The sequence below is a fragment of the Heloderma suspectum genome, chromosome 4 (genome assembly GCF_057233095.1).
Source record: "Heloderma suspectum isolate Gila_16-S chromosome 4, 16-S_ref, whole genome shotgun sequence".
Taxonomy (NCBI): Eukaryota; Metazoa; Chordata; class Lepidosauria; order Squamata; family Helodermatidae; genus Heloderma; species Heloderma suspectum.
In genome coordinates, this window is record NC_139461.1 from 175901195 (window position 1) to 175916403 (window position 15209).

At 40.2% G+C, this 15209-nt stretch overlaps 1 protein-coding gene across 1 annotated transcript in view; it reads left to right on the top strand.

Annotated features, from left to right (window-relative positions):
• The first annotated feature begins 5679 nt into the window (after positions 1-5679).
• PRG4 (proteoglycan 4) overlaps positions 5680-15209 on the top strand; it is a 75589-nt gene continuing 66059 nt past the window's right edge. Inside the window, exon 1 of the mRNA XM_084851619.1 lies at positions 5680-5774. The gene's annotated coding sequence lies outside the window, so the exon portion shown is untranslated. The remainder of the gene's footprint in view (positions 5775-15209) is intronic.

The following is a 15209-nucleotide window of genomic DNA, read 5'->3' on the forward strand; positions in this document are numbered from 1 at the left end:
GAAAGCTGACGGACAGCTGAAAACAAACAACAGAAAATGGTGGGGTGGAGCTAGTTCGGCTGCTTGAGTCCCTTAGTTTATAGTATCCTAGAGGAGGGCACGGCTGGCCAGAACCTTGAACAGGAGCACACCTGTTAGAGGATGTGGGTAGGCAGACAACAACATTGTGTTGCAGTTCCTACTTGTAAAACAGAAAGAGAGAAATAATCCCTCATGGAAAGAAACAATTGGAAACAATATAGGGGTCAGGAGTATGTGTGTATTGTTGTTCAGTCGTTCAGTCGTGTCCGACTCTTCGTGACCCCATGGACCATAGCACGCCAGGCCTTCCTGTCCTGCGCTCTCTCCCGGAGCGTGCTCAAGTTCATATTCATTGCATCGCTGATGCTATCTAGTCATCTCATCCTCTGCCGTCCCCTTCTCCTTTTGCCTTCAGTCTTTTCCAGCGCGCACACACACACACACACACACAATGTAATTTTAACAATGTAATGTTAAGGGCACGAAAGGACTTTCTCCTGTGTTGCTCACAAATTATGGAATGCACTATCTCAGGAACCACGAATGGCCTTTGGAAAGGGTGTGAAGACTTATCTTTTTCATCTAGTCTTATAAATTATGTAGTTTTTTTTAATAGACTAGTGTTTTACTGTTTTAATATTCTTATTTTTAGTGTTTTAAGATTTCATTGTTTTAATTCAAAAGCCTTAATGGCTTTTTAGCAAATAAGGCAGTAAATGTTAATAACAAAGAAATAAATAAATCTAAGGGCCCTTTTACACATTTCCACACTGGAAATACTCTGTGCATGTGACGCTGGATTTCATACTTGTATAACATTTATTGTGGGGGGATACAAGCATACACACATGAGTGGCATGAATTTCCACCTTAAAAAAGGGTGAAAGGTCATAGAAAGATTGCAGTGATACACATACATTTGACTTCATCACACATTAGGGTCTATGGGTAAAATTGAATGTAAGTCCTACTTAGAGTAGACCTATTGAAATGAATGGGACTTAAGCTAGTATTGTGTAACTTAAATCTCATTCATTTCCATGGGTCCACTCTAAGGAGGACTTATGTTCGATTTTACCCCATATGCAGTGTTGGGGCAGGTATGTATGCCTATTGCACATACATACTGATTCTACTTTGAGATTGTATAAACTGGCCCATGAGTTGCAAAAAGAAATAACTTTCATCTCCTCCTTCCATCACCAACTCTGCTCAGAAGAGGTTAATCCATGAGTTTTCCCCCAATCTAGTTTATGGGCTCCAGTCCTAATAATTATGCATTATTAGTCAGAGAAGTGTCAGTTACAAATTCTCCACAGAGACATTCTGGGACTAAACAAAAGTGTTTGGTTAAGCCATCTCACTCACTGAAGGGTTGAAAAGCAAGACATTTTAATGCACCACAAAACTTAATCTTCCATTTAAAAAGGCATAAAGGCTTTTGGGGAAATCCACAAATGTACTCAGTTTTTATGTTTGCTTTTAACTCTGCCAGGCATTTCTGAAAAGGTTCATGGAAAACTAATGATCTTTGCACGGTATTTTGACATTCATCCATAATAGACAGGGACCATTAAAATGTTAATGTCTGAAAATGAGGGAAATTATTTTCTTTTTACATAAATATAGTCCTAAATATGAATACTATATTTACATAAATATAATCTCAAAAATGATTACTCAGTATATGCATATTCTACATATTAAATACAATATTGGCACAAGCAACAAATAAAATAAAAAATACTAGATACTTCACATGTATCTAGAAAAATAAAATTTAATCTTATTTGGATTACTTTACTTTGCAAGTGGGACAGGCCAGAAGGATAGGCGACTAATAATTTGTTCATTTGCTAACAGAGGAGTAACATTATATGTAGAACATTGATAAGTTGTGTGTGGGGGGTGGAGGTTAAAATTCAGTACAATATATGTTCATGTCACTTTCAACATATTATACAGGCCTAACATAATAGGGTAAAAAATACAGACTAGATTCTGGTTTGTAAATATGCAAGTGGTTTTAGGGTTTTTTGAAAAGAAAAGGAAGGAAGGAAAGATACTTCATGAGTGATGGTTTTTCTTTTTCTTCATGTGCATTATCTCTCATGCCACTGTACATGAATAGTGAGAATTTATTTTGCTGTGGGCCCAAAGAAGAATAGCTGTGGTGTACAGGAAATCAATGTCCCTTGTTTACATGCAACAACAACACCAACCCCATTTGTAATTACTCAAAATGATAACATACCTTATGAGGCTGTGAATAGAGTCTTTTTTTAATTTAAAAATTAAAGTATCTATTAAGAGATTTTCAGATACTTGGGTGACAAAAGGAAGCTAAGTAGTACTGTATGCCTCAGAATTCCTGGACGAAAAGGCTATCAATGGCTACCGGTCTTGATGGCTATATGTTACCTCCACTACCAGAGGCAGTGAGCCTATGTACACCAGTTGCTGGGGAACATGGGTTGGGGGGGTGTTGCTGCACTCATGCCCTGCTTGTGGGTTCCTGGTCGACAGCTGTTTGGCCACTGTGTGAACAGAATGCTGGACTAGATGGACCCTTGGTCTGATCCAGCAGGGCTCTTCTTATGTTGTTATGTACTTATGTTCTTAATTAGTATGCCCCTTTGCCATACATAAGTTGTGAGTTAGCTTTTCCATCAGGGCAAGCTTCCATACACAACTATACCAAATCTCTAAAGTAAAATCTGAAGATTTCCACTCCTCTGCTATTAAATGCTGCTGTTAAATGAAAAAAGTTTAAGTTCCCTATGTAATAATTCTGTACCTATAAATTGGGAAAGTAGTGCAAGTACTGGGGTTTGTGGAACTAATTGTTCAGTAATAATAGAAATCTGATAAAAAATGCAATCCCAAAAATCTGATACATGGGGGGAAAGCTACTACATGTGAAAGAAGGACGAGCATTCCATGCATCCTCTCCAACAATTAGGGCATAAAGAAGGGTTCATAAAACTCAATTTCAGAGGAGTAAGATACCATCTATGAAGCAACTTTAAGGTTACTTCCCGTACTGAACAGGAAACAGATTTTAATGGAGCCGATGACCACATGTTTTCCTATGGTGAGTCAGAGATAGTCATACCTAGGTCTACCTCCTAAACAGCCCTGAGTCCAGAAATTTGGTCAAATTTTGCATCTATCATTATGTAATATAAAATAGAGATCAAACCCTTTCTCTGGCTTGGAGATTCCAAGTAGATATTCTCAAACGGGGTGAGATCCCTCATCATGTCATGAGAGTGGTTTAATTTTTTAGCAAAGATTTGGACTTGGGATACTTTCAACTACTGTATGCTAGAAGTGGGAAGTCCTGACAACAAACTGGTATAAGATCTTATGCAACCATTTTCATATAAATGTTTCATACCCTTGATCCCAGCTTCTTCCCAGTCTTTAAATCGATTGTAACGCTCTATTGTCTTAAAATCCAGGTGATCCAGAACACGACAGAGAGAAGAAGGCAGGGGTGTATAAACTTTCCGCCATCTTTTCCATGCTGTTAAAGTGGTCTTCAAAAACGGGTTCTGTGGATTGTCCAATACTTGCTGCAAAAGTGAGCCAAATGGAAGTGCCTGAAACTTAATTGACCTTCTAATCTGACCCATGGCAGTTCAATGCTTTTTTGAATAATAGGAATTAATTGGCGGATTTGCCAGGCCTCCTAATATATTCTTAAATTGGATACACCCACACCTCCATCTTTCGTATGTCTATAAAGAACTTTTTTGTTCACCCTGGTCTGTTTGCCTTTATGGCAAAACCTCTCAGTATATTGCTGCCAGTTTTGGAGTCGGGAGAGTGAGATGAAAACTGGCAGCACTTGAAACAGATAGAGGATCCTTTGAAGAAACATAATTTTTATTGTAGTGATTCTCCCCAACCTAGTAAATGATGACGCCCACCATGATTTTATGAGGGACTGTAATCGCGCCATTTGAGCTACAATAAGCCTTTTGTAGAAAAGAATCTTATATGGGGAAAAGATGTTAAACATACAAGCGTTACGATTAATTATTTATTTGAATATTACTTCTACAAAGCTTCAAATGCAGAAAAATTTTTCAACCATTACCTCATTTCTTCTCATAACATTGCTGTGAGAGCTAGGCCATTTGGCGCCATTTCACAGGGCAGGAACAGAGAAAAAGATAGTGACTTGCTCAGTGCCACATGAAACCCAGCCTTACCGTGAAGGCAGGGTTAGGTGACTGCCTCAGGTGGCAGATTTTGGGAGCCATTACATGGTGGGAAATTGTCAGTGCTTGTATTATTATTATTATTATTATTATTATTAAATGTTTAATCAGCAGGGCCTGATTTTCATGGGGATCATTTTGATCAGTGTCCTGAGACTCCAGTGCCTAGATGCTTCATTTAAGGGTGTTTTTAATGTGTTTCTGAAACAAGGGATGAAAAAAGAGCATATTAAAGAAGGCCTCTTTTTCTCACAGTCTGTGGTAGTTTCCGTTTGTTACATTATAAATTCTCTCCTATAACCTTCAATATCTATATTGAGGTTTTGGTGATATGCAAACTTATTTAAATTTAATTGGTTAATTGATCAATTAATCAGTCAAAGGCACATGGTTAATCACCTCAGCATTCTTTACTGAGTGGGTAGGCCTCATTATTTCAGAGAGCGGCCCTACTTGTTGCACCTCAGCCCTGTGTCAGATACTCATATCACACTGCATAAAGATTTGAACTTGAGTCTCATAGGGCAAAGTCCAATACTCTGCCCTTCACAGTGGACTCACTATTTGAACTGCAAGGCTTGGAAGCTGGGAAATGACTGTGTTGTTGTCTCCCCGTGGCAATTATGTCATGGCAAAATTGTATTGACTGACCAACAACAAGACTTTTCAACAGATGTGCATGATACTCATGATTTAGCAAGCGGAAACAAATTATAGCCTGATCCATTTATAATGAGGTAATGTCTCCCAAGCAACTGTCAGCACTCTACCTTGTTTCATTAAAGGTCTTGCAAAAACATGAAAGCTCCAAAGAACAAGTTTGCATTATCTTTCTCTGCTCACATTTTTCTTACTATAACTTTACGAAGACCATTTCACTAGGGTAATGGAATTCAGTAACATGACAATAATAACTGCTGCACTCTTACATTAAGAAACCCCAGCCCAATGATAGCAGGAAAAATAATAATAACTTTAAAAAATTCCAGGCTGCTGCATCAGAATAATATTCTCTAATATTGACAAAGATAGCACTGCTGGAACAGAATGGCTCCAAACTGCCTGTTAACCTACCTTGAGTGAGTGAGCAGTGGCAGCAGCAAAAAAAAAAAAAAGGAGCAGAAGTTTCTACTTTTTACCTCTGTGTGGTGGCGTAGATTCCCCTCAGAGGAAGAGGGCAAACAAATTGGCAGTGGCAATAGCACTGAAGAGAAGGTGGTGCACTGAAGACATTTTTCCCAAATGCCCACTAAAACCTGGAGCCAGCACAGTACATAAGTGGGAAGGCAGACTAAGGCCCTCTTTACACCAGCCTAAAATCCTGCATTTAAAACGGGGCTTTTTGCTTCCATTTTAAATGCAGGATCACAACTAACTCCCTTTTTCACCTGCTTCCTTTCCCCCCTTCCCTTTTCCCCTCCTTCTCCCCATATCTGAGTCTCCCATTATCCTTCATTGATCTCGCTCCTCTTCTTGCTGCTTTTCCTCTTTTTCACGGAAGGAACTCAAGTGGAACACAATGAGGTAATTTGATAGCTCATTATCTGCGATATATTTAAAAATGGAACAAAGGACATTTAGTGCAGGAGATGCCCTGGAAGTTCACGGTGTCATCTAAATAGCCCACAAACTTCCATGAAACAGCAATCTCAATCACAGCATTAAAGTTCCATGTGAAGAAAGACTAAGGGCCAAACTGGATGTGAAATTAAATGAAGGTGTTATTTGCATTTGGAGGAAATCCATCGTTGGCTACAGTGGGGGAATTCCTCCCAAAGCAAATACCAGCTTCCAAAGAAAGGACTTCCCTCAGAATCAAAGAAGGGGAGTCCACTGAGCAAGCAAAGAAGCCAGGAAGCCTCAGTTAACTGTAGCTTCCCATTACTGGCTTCCAAATCTTGCTTGTTTGGAAACCATTTGATCATCTGAATGCAGTCTTTGACTCAAGTCCTTTATAATTTCATTCAGAACCATGAATATTGTTCTTTCAGGCAAATAGTGAATGAGTTGTCTGTGTCTGTAAGCCTCTCCCATTATCAGATGAAGTGTGTTGGGCTTGTCTTGGACAGCTCTTTTTTTGTGGCTAGACTGGAATAAAGTGTAAGCATTTCTAAAAGGGTGGGATAGGTTTCTAAATAAATAATTATTCCAGTATTTATAATACTCACTGTCTACAAGCTATGACTAATTTTAAAAACTTAAAAAAGAAAAAAAAGGGGGGAGAGGGAGAGGGAGAAGAAAAAGAAACAAAATTCTTAGAAAGTCTTTCCTCTAGACATTTCAACAAGATGAGAGCTTGCCATTTATTAGCAATGCTGCATAGATTAACAGAATTTGGCCCCAGAAGTAAAAGTTATTCTCTCTGTGATTAGCTAAAAGCTCGTGAGTGTGTCTCTGTGTTTAGACATACACACACACATATCCCCACACACACATCCACTCCAGATCTAAACTTTAATACATAATCCTTCTTTCTAGGGAATCATACAGTTCCCATGATTCTTTGGGGGAAGCCATGACAATCAAAGTGGTATATAAGATTGCAGTGTAAACATATGTCTTGAGTCATGTGTGTATGTTGTTTGTCTAGATATGCCTGTCATGGCTAGACTCGGCTGATGCATTTTTTGGCACTTTCTTAATGGCAGAAATTAAGATATTTTTGTTAGCTGTTTTTAAGAACATAGATCTTATGCAGAGCTGTAGCAACCTGTAACTTTGATCTAATTTTTAGTGAGATGTTTGCCATATAAGGGATGAGAGTGGGAGATTTCCTCCCAGCCTGACCTGAGATATTATGAATGACAGTGTATACTAGCCTTCCTCAACGTGGTGTCCTCCAGATGTTTTGGACTACAACTCCCAGGATTCCTGACTATGGGTCATGCTGTCAGGGGCTGATGGGAGCTGAAGTCCAAACTATTTGAAGGGCACCAGGTTGGGGAAGGTTGTTGTGTACCTTTCCCCTGGCTGGAGCGAGCAAGCATCTAACTTTGCTCCATAGCAGGCAAGGGGGAAAAGTAAACAATGGATCGAGAAGAGGAGTAGGGCATTGGAAGCTGCAGCTCCACCCTGCTTTACAGCCAGAAAGAAACAAAAAGCTGGCAGCCCCATTAGTAGGTATGTGGTGGGAGGCTGTAATGACTGATTCTTGTACATGCTATGATGACTGTGATGATGGTTTTGTCATTAATTTTCTGGATCCGATTCTTCCATTCAAAGTTTCAACCCTCTTGAGACTTAGCAAAAAACTAATCTTAGTTATGGACTGTAAATGTCCCATGAGCTCCATCCCAGACCGGCCGTGCAAGAATAATAATACACAAGCACTTGCATAACGAAAGATTTGGCAGAGCTCTGCCGGAGCCATTTGAGCTTGTGGAATTACACCATTGGATCCTGCCCCCTGAAAATAACACAAATGCATCCTCCCCCCCACCTCATAAAATCCAAACAAATTTCACAGCTGGCCTAATTCATTCCCGTTTCTGCATTTGGGTGAGGGTTTTTTTTTAAATGAAGAACGTGGCACATATGCAATTGTTGTCTTTCATTTTATGATAGTAAATCAAAGTCTTAGACATCACTTGTTCTTTGAGCTAGCAAGCATTGTAGAAGTCTGATAATGATGATAATAATTATTAATACTAGTAGTGCTACTTTTCCTAAAGCTCTTCAGGCCAAATCTATACCTTGAGTCATATCATTACGATCCCATCATGGTAATGCTATATTCCTCTTGCGCATTTATACCTTGTAGGGCACACGGTGACATTTGTTGCAGTATTTTGGATAATGTGGAATAAAAGGCAGGAAATAACACTACAATAGCGGTATATAGCATGTGTAATGTGCCCCAACAGTTACCAGTGTACTTCAATACCGCTCTAACGCAGTAGGATAGATCTATCCCAGAACAAGGTGGTGTAAATAAAATAAAACAAAACCCTCCCACAGGCTTACAATCTAGTGGACAAAAAAGAGAGGGAAGCAGTTATGGCCATCAAGCAATTTCAGCTTCTAATGCTGGGAGTACAGTGTGCCAAAGACCATCCCAGCCCCAGGACATTCCAGAAATGAGAAATAATGTGAGAGAAAGGGGCATGCATGAGATCTAAATGACGAGACTTTGAGCTTGAAAATTGCTCAAGTACCAATAGAATGGAAGGAATGACATGAATAAGCTAAGAGGGCACAAAGATAAGAAGGAGCCACAGCATGAAGGCATATATAAGCTAGCACAAGAAATTTAAATTGAATCTTGCAGGAAAATGGAAGGCAATGTAGAGCAGGAAAAAAATACTGGCAAAATGAGAAGCAAGAAAAATCAAACACGCTGTCGAGTTTACATTTGGATGAGCAACTGAAAAGAAGAAACAGGAAGACTGGGTAGAAGAGCATTACAACAATCAAGTCTAGACAATATAAGAGAATTAAGATGTTTTTATGTTATCAGTTGAAAAACAAAAACAAAGCTCAGAGATATTTAACATTCAGAAATTACAAGGTTTAGGTGTAGCTGAAATAAAAGGATGAAAAGAAAGAAAGAAAGAAAGAAAGAAAATATGGAAACAATACTGAACATGCTTATTTAGGGAGTAATCCCCACTGAACACAGTTGGATGTACTTCTGAGTACATATGTATAGGATTGCACTGTAATATATACATCAAAAGAAAAGGCCAAGAACAACCCTCTGCAGAACTCCAATAGAAAGAAGAAAAACGGGGAGATACAGTATTAGCACAAACAAAACAAACATTTACAAATGTATGAACAAAACCAAGGAAGATTAAGATTGTGAATATTTAAGACATGAAGATTGTTGATATGTCAAGCAGATGAAAGATCCAAAAGAAGACTTGGATAATACCTCTATAGTATAGCCAAGAAAGGTTAATAAAAACAAGGGTGAGAACAGTTTCAGTAGAATGATACAAGCAAAAGCAAGATCAAAAGAGGAATCTGAAGAAAGAAAGGGCCAGTTGTTTAAGAAGGTTAGAAAGAAAAGGAAACAAAGAGACATCGATTGACTAAATCATTAACTGGTTAAATCAAAAGGCTCAATACGTTTTTTTAAGGTGGAGAAAGACAAGAATTAATCTAAAAGTAGTAGAAAAAGAAGCAAAAGAAATGGGCACATTGAAAATATGATGAGGAAGAACAGAGGTGCTGAACTGAATTTTTGCTCTCAAAAATTTTCAAGATGCAACTGCAGTTTTCAGAACAGGAAAACCTCTCTGCAAATGCAAACAGTTCCTTTTTCCTCTGCCGTTCACACAGAGATTTGCAGCTCTTATTTTCCCTCACTACTGCTTCTCTGGTGCCATTTTTGGAGCAGGTTTTCTTCTTCCTTAGTGATCCCAGACACATGGATCACACAGGGAACATGATGACGATGACATGTTGGCCCATTACCAGTTAGATTTTGTTAAATGAGAAGTGGGCCCTGCATTAACATGTTGCAGTGCGGAGGGATCCAATTCAGGGTTCCAGCCAGCTAGCCAAACCCTCTTCCAGGATACTTCATTCCATCATCCCAATTTACCATTCCCCCTCCCAAACAGCCAGTCAGCATTCCATGCCCACTGAGCATGCTTAGCTCACATTGGGCTGTTTGGGGGTGGGTTTTCTTCCTCCCAGGTGTTTTGTTTTGTTTTTTTGCACTTCTTGCAAACGTCCCTCTTGTGTATGGATGGTGCTGTTTGGGCTATGTAAGGATCCACACTCAAAGAATGAGTTTGCTATAGTACATCACTGAGGGGAAACCAATCTAATGTTTTGCCCTCAGTTTAAATCAGACCTGTGCGCAAATGGCCTCTTGAAATTCCCCACCTCACTTGTAGCCAGAGAAGTTTGGGAGACAATTTCACTGAATTTCTTCAGGGGGAGGAGAAATTCTCAACAGTTTCTCCCAGGCAGGGCTCTCCATTAGCAGGGCTTGTAGCACAGCTTCTTTCTATTTTGGTAAGGGTTTGGGGGGTTTCATGCTGCAACAACATCAATTCTCTTGGCAGGTTGGCCCCCAGTTTGCATCCAATGCAGTGCAGGTGGGGACAGTGTTGTGTCCAGCTCCAGGGATGAGGTAAGAGTTAGTGCTCTGCCAAAACCTGCCCTCCAATTTCCTGAAACCTTTCTCCCCGCATGAAAGAGGCTTCCATTGTTCTGCCTCACTCAGGATGTTTTCTAATTTATTTTTGTGGAGTTTTTGAGCTTAACTAATCACAGCCAGCCTCCCTGGCTGCCTGCACATCCTGATCTGAAAATCAGGAAGGAATTACATCATGGTGTCTTAAACTGGGCTTTAATTGAAGAGTAGGAAGCTGAGGAGGCTACAGGAGGCCAGAGGGATGATTGTACAATGAAAAACAGGACACTCGTGCTCACCCATCGCCCACTTCCTAAGTAAGGTACGCCCAAGAACCCCAAACCCAACCCGTGAGAATTACTCCAGAATTTCTTCACCATTGAATTTCTTTTCGAAAGCAATTTATCTTCTATCAAACTGAATGAGAATGGTCAAAAAATGTGGGAGAAATATTCGGCATAGCACCAGTTTAAATTGGGTAGGGAAGGGAAGGAATGTGCCACAACTTGCTGCAGTACAGCAAGGCAGGGAGCATCTCAGATGCACATCTTAATGCCAGCGATGCCTGTCTGCATTACATTCCTTTCAATGGCTCTGCATCACCATCCACTTGTGATACACAATGCATTATGCATGATGAGAATAGGATTGGGGCCAGGAAGTATCAGACTGATTTCCTTATCATTCCTAACAAATACTTTCATATTCTGCCATCCTTAGAAAATAATTTCACACCCTTTGAGGACCCCCCTCTGAAAAACTGTCAAATTGTGCTTTGCAGGGGCACAAAAATGTTCTCATGCATGCGTGTGCACACAGAGCTTTTCTACATGAGGCATTTATTGTATGCGCATGATTCCTTACTCATTGCTGTTTACAGGTTCTTTAGATGACTTCATGATCCTTCAGTTTCGCTTCTGTTTTTAAAGAGCACATGGGGGGGTGGAGCGGGAAAAAATTCTGAAAGTGAAAGAACAGTATTTTCCTACTTGTGTAATAGCAATATTCCACTATAGCACAGCGGTTTTGTAGGGGAAAAGCACGAAAGGAAAAGCTCTTTGTGTAGAGCTCAGATCTCAATTCTGTGATGAGACTGGCAGCCTCTTGTAGAAAAGCTTTCTCTCTCACACACCCTTTTAGCTCACTCTTGTTTCAAAGACGGGTGTCAGAAGAACATGCAATAACCTGAGAAGAAAAAGGGAAGAAAGCAATGGCGGAAATAGTTACAAACAATAAAAGAAGAACCCCAGGCAGAAGAAGGAGACTGAAAGGAAAAATTTGTGGAAACAAAAACAGACAAAGGAAGAGAAACATAAAACATCTGAATGCAAACTGAACACAAATGGATATTGAAAGAGATTAGGAGATTTAAGCCATAAGTGCTCTGTTGAACAAGTTCAAGAACATGAGTAACAGAGGGAAGATGACAGCCAAAATTAGGAAAGGTGAGGTGATGAGTCTATTTAGCAAAGCTTTTCAGGCTCGAGCCCAGAAACTGAGCCAGTGTCAAGCCCAGAAACTGAGCCAGTCTCAAGCTCAAAGAAGTGGAGAGCAAGCCCTGAATTCTTCTCTGGCTTGGGTTAAAATCATAATAACAAAACATAGAAGAATTTATCTCCCCACCCCAGTTTCTTCCCACCCATCCATGACCCTTCTACTCCACTGGACTGGAGTAATAACAGTGGTGCACTGGCAGCAATAAAATATGAAGAAAGGAGGGAGGTCTTCCCTCCTTCCCCTGTCTGGTGCTTCCTTCCAGTGTGCAATACAGATGAAAGAGGGAAAGATCACTCTCTTTCCCTATTCCCATTTCACAGCCAGAACGTTGCTACTGCTGGCATGGGGAAAGGAGAGGGGCTTCCAGGAAGGAGATAGGTAGGATGGAAGGGTTTGGGGTGAGTTAGTGGGAGAGGTTAGGGGGTGTAGCAAATTTGGATTGGCTCAGAAATGGGCCATCTGTTTCTCCAGTTGGGGGGGGGGATTGTTCAGCTTATTGCTGAGCAAGTCAGCAAATCCAATGTGTGTATGGTAGGGACTGGAGAAATCTGCAACCGATTCAAATGAGTTCGGATTTCTATGATCCGTCCTGCGGATTCCACAGTGGACCAGCTTTTTCTGAGTCACGTGGATTCTGCGGACTTGTGGACTGGTGTTTCACTTTGTGGGGGGATGCGTGCTAAATCACATTAGCGCAAACGCACATTAACCAATGCCCATTAGTTCATTTGTGCCAGTGTGGATTAGCGCTGATGTGCACTTGCACTAATGCACATTAGCACTGATGCAAATTATTTATTTATTTATTACATTTCTATACTGCTCAACAGCAGAGGCTGTCTGGGCAGTTCACAACAATTAGTGCAAGTAGAACTACATTCTGGCAAAAAAAAAAAAATTCCAATGCTGTCAATGAGTGGACAATGAACAAAAGATGCTTGAAAGACAATCCGTGAAACATAGATGGAACGTATTTAACAAAATCTGTACATCCCTAGTGTGTGGGCAACTGGGGTGCTTCTACAGTGTAGTATTTAACTTAACAACAAAATAAGAAATAAGTATGAGCTTAGGTAAAATGCTAAAATATCAGGATGAACTGAACTAGTAATATTGAAAGAAAAAATAGAAACAGGAAAAGAAGGGGAATAAAAAAAGAGTAAAAGAAAGACAGCAATGAGCTAGGAAGTAACAGAAAGAAGTGATGGACTGTTAACTAATTTGCTACACAGATTTAATATGGCTTCTCTTGGATGGTAGTCTAAAGATGGCACTGCGATACAACATAATTTCAGATTACAATTATCAGCAGCAATATGTGATTTTATCAGAATTTATATTAAAGCAAGACAAAAGGCAGGGGAAAATCTAAGAATTGCATGTTTGTGTGAAGAGTCATATGGTTATTTGGTTTCCTTGAAAATCTGGAAGAGTAATGCACTTAGCAGGTGGTGTCAGGATTTAGAACATCCTGTTTGACCACACCCTTTTTAATTGCAACGATGTGATTTCCAGCTATTAACCACATGCTGTTGGAAAATGATTAGTATCTATCTGTCTTTTCAGTTTCACAAACTGGACAGACTGTGTCCTTCTTTTGCTTCTGATCGTATAACGCAAGTCTGGAACAATACCTATCCAAAGTGTTTCCTTGTAGTTTAGTAAAACAAATTACAAACTTACTCTACAGTGTTCATTTTACACACTCCTACAAAGCAACTAATACGATCTTGTGATACATGATTCTTTTGCAATGGTCTGAGTCCATATAAGGCAGCTTCATATGTGCCTATCCCTGTTCAGGCATTGCTACGTGTGCAACAAGGGATCAACATATAAGGCTCAAATGTAGCATTCTTCCTTCACCAGCTGGCCACACAGTGCTTCCAGTGCCAATGCCAAACCAGGCATATGCCTTTTGGCACCCTACAAGTAATGTCTGAGGAACACATGTGTACTTCTAGAACATCATATTTGATGCGCATTGCTCAGGATCAAACTACATGTTACGTTAATTGCGTAGTGCATAGCTGAGCCTTATCTTTTTCTTTACTTGACAGTAACTGCGCACAGGCCCTATTCAGATCAGGACCAGTGTGCAGTGGGAAGGGGGATTATACCTCTCCCCACCACACACACTATTTGCTTCCCAAAAAGAGAAAAATTCCCCTCAGGAGTCAGTATAGCAATTCCTGTTGTGATTTGATTCCTTTCACATTTCCTAAATTGTAACATACTAGCAAACAGTTCTTTACATCCTGCGGAAGTTACTTCATACTCAGCATGCAATGAAGAAAAACCCAAAAAAGATTACATCCCACGTATATGTTTTTGGTTGTTTCCCCCTACCCCCCACACCTAAGGTCTGCCAAAGGAAGGGTGTTATTTTTCACAACCATTTCTGGGAATACTTATTCATCTAAGTTAGAGGGGTGGTGGTGGAACTATTACAGCACAGTAACATGAAGCAAAAGAAAACAGCCAAATGCATGCTAAGCTTTTACCGAGTGCTTTTTTGGGGTCACAGTGGAGTTTTTCACTTCATATTCATGCTTCAAATGCATGTCTCCTGTTTCATTCAGGTTGCCTTGTCTTTTAGGATTGGCAAATCCCTTAAATAAATATAGAGAAGGTGCTCACAAATTGGGGGAGGGCAGGGAAAATAAGGAGTCCCTAGTGAAATTCACAGGTTATGTGGAGGTAGCCAAATTATGACCTCCCTGTAGCCTTCTAAAAACAGCAGCACAATGGGACCCACTGACAGCCTCCCCTATAATTCAAGCACTGTGTAGCAGTTGCATCTTCTCTCTCATCTGTTCCTTACTTGATGTTTTGCCTGCCCCCTCTTGCTCCGTGACACACCTCAAGACCTGCTTGCCACAGCACCAATCCCTAGCAAAAATGTCAGTATTCCTTTAAAGCACTCATTTAGCAAACTCCATGAAGTTATGTTCATTTGCTTATGATTAATAAATTTATTCCAAGGAACATGGGTTTCACTTAAATACAGGGCTTCTTTCCCAGCTCTTGATTTTCTCCTTCTCCCTCTCATATTACCTTCCTTAGGGTTAATCCATTGCCCCATAGCTCCCCACATCATATAGTGAGTCAGTGGCAGTGGCAGGAAAAGTTGGCCAAACTCTAGCATATCCGGCCTAAACCAGGCTAATGGCAAGTCCAGACTTCCTCTGTCCCTTTTCGCAGAACACCTTCTAACTCAATAACAGATACGGGAAAATCTATGGAAAAATGAATTTGTATGTTAGCGGTGGACAGTAGGAGACTACTCATCTTTAAAAAGGGGAAGTTCCCATCCCTGTATAATAGGGCTGGGCGCAGCAGCCAACTCGTGATACCCCCTTTCTTGAAAGCAG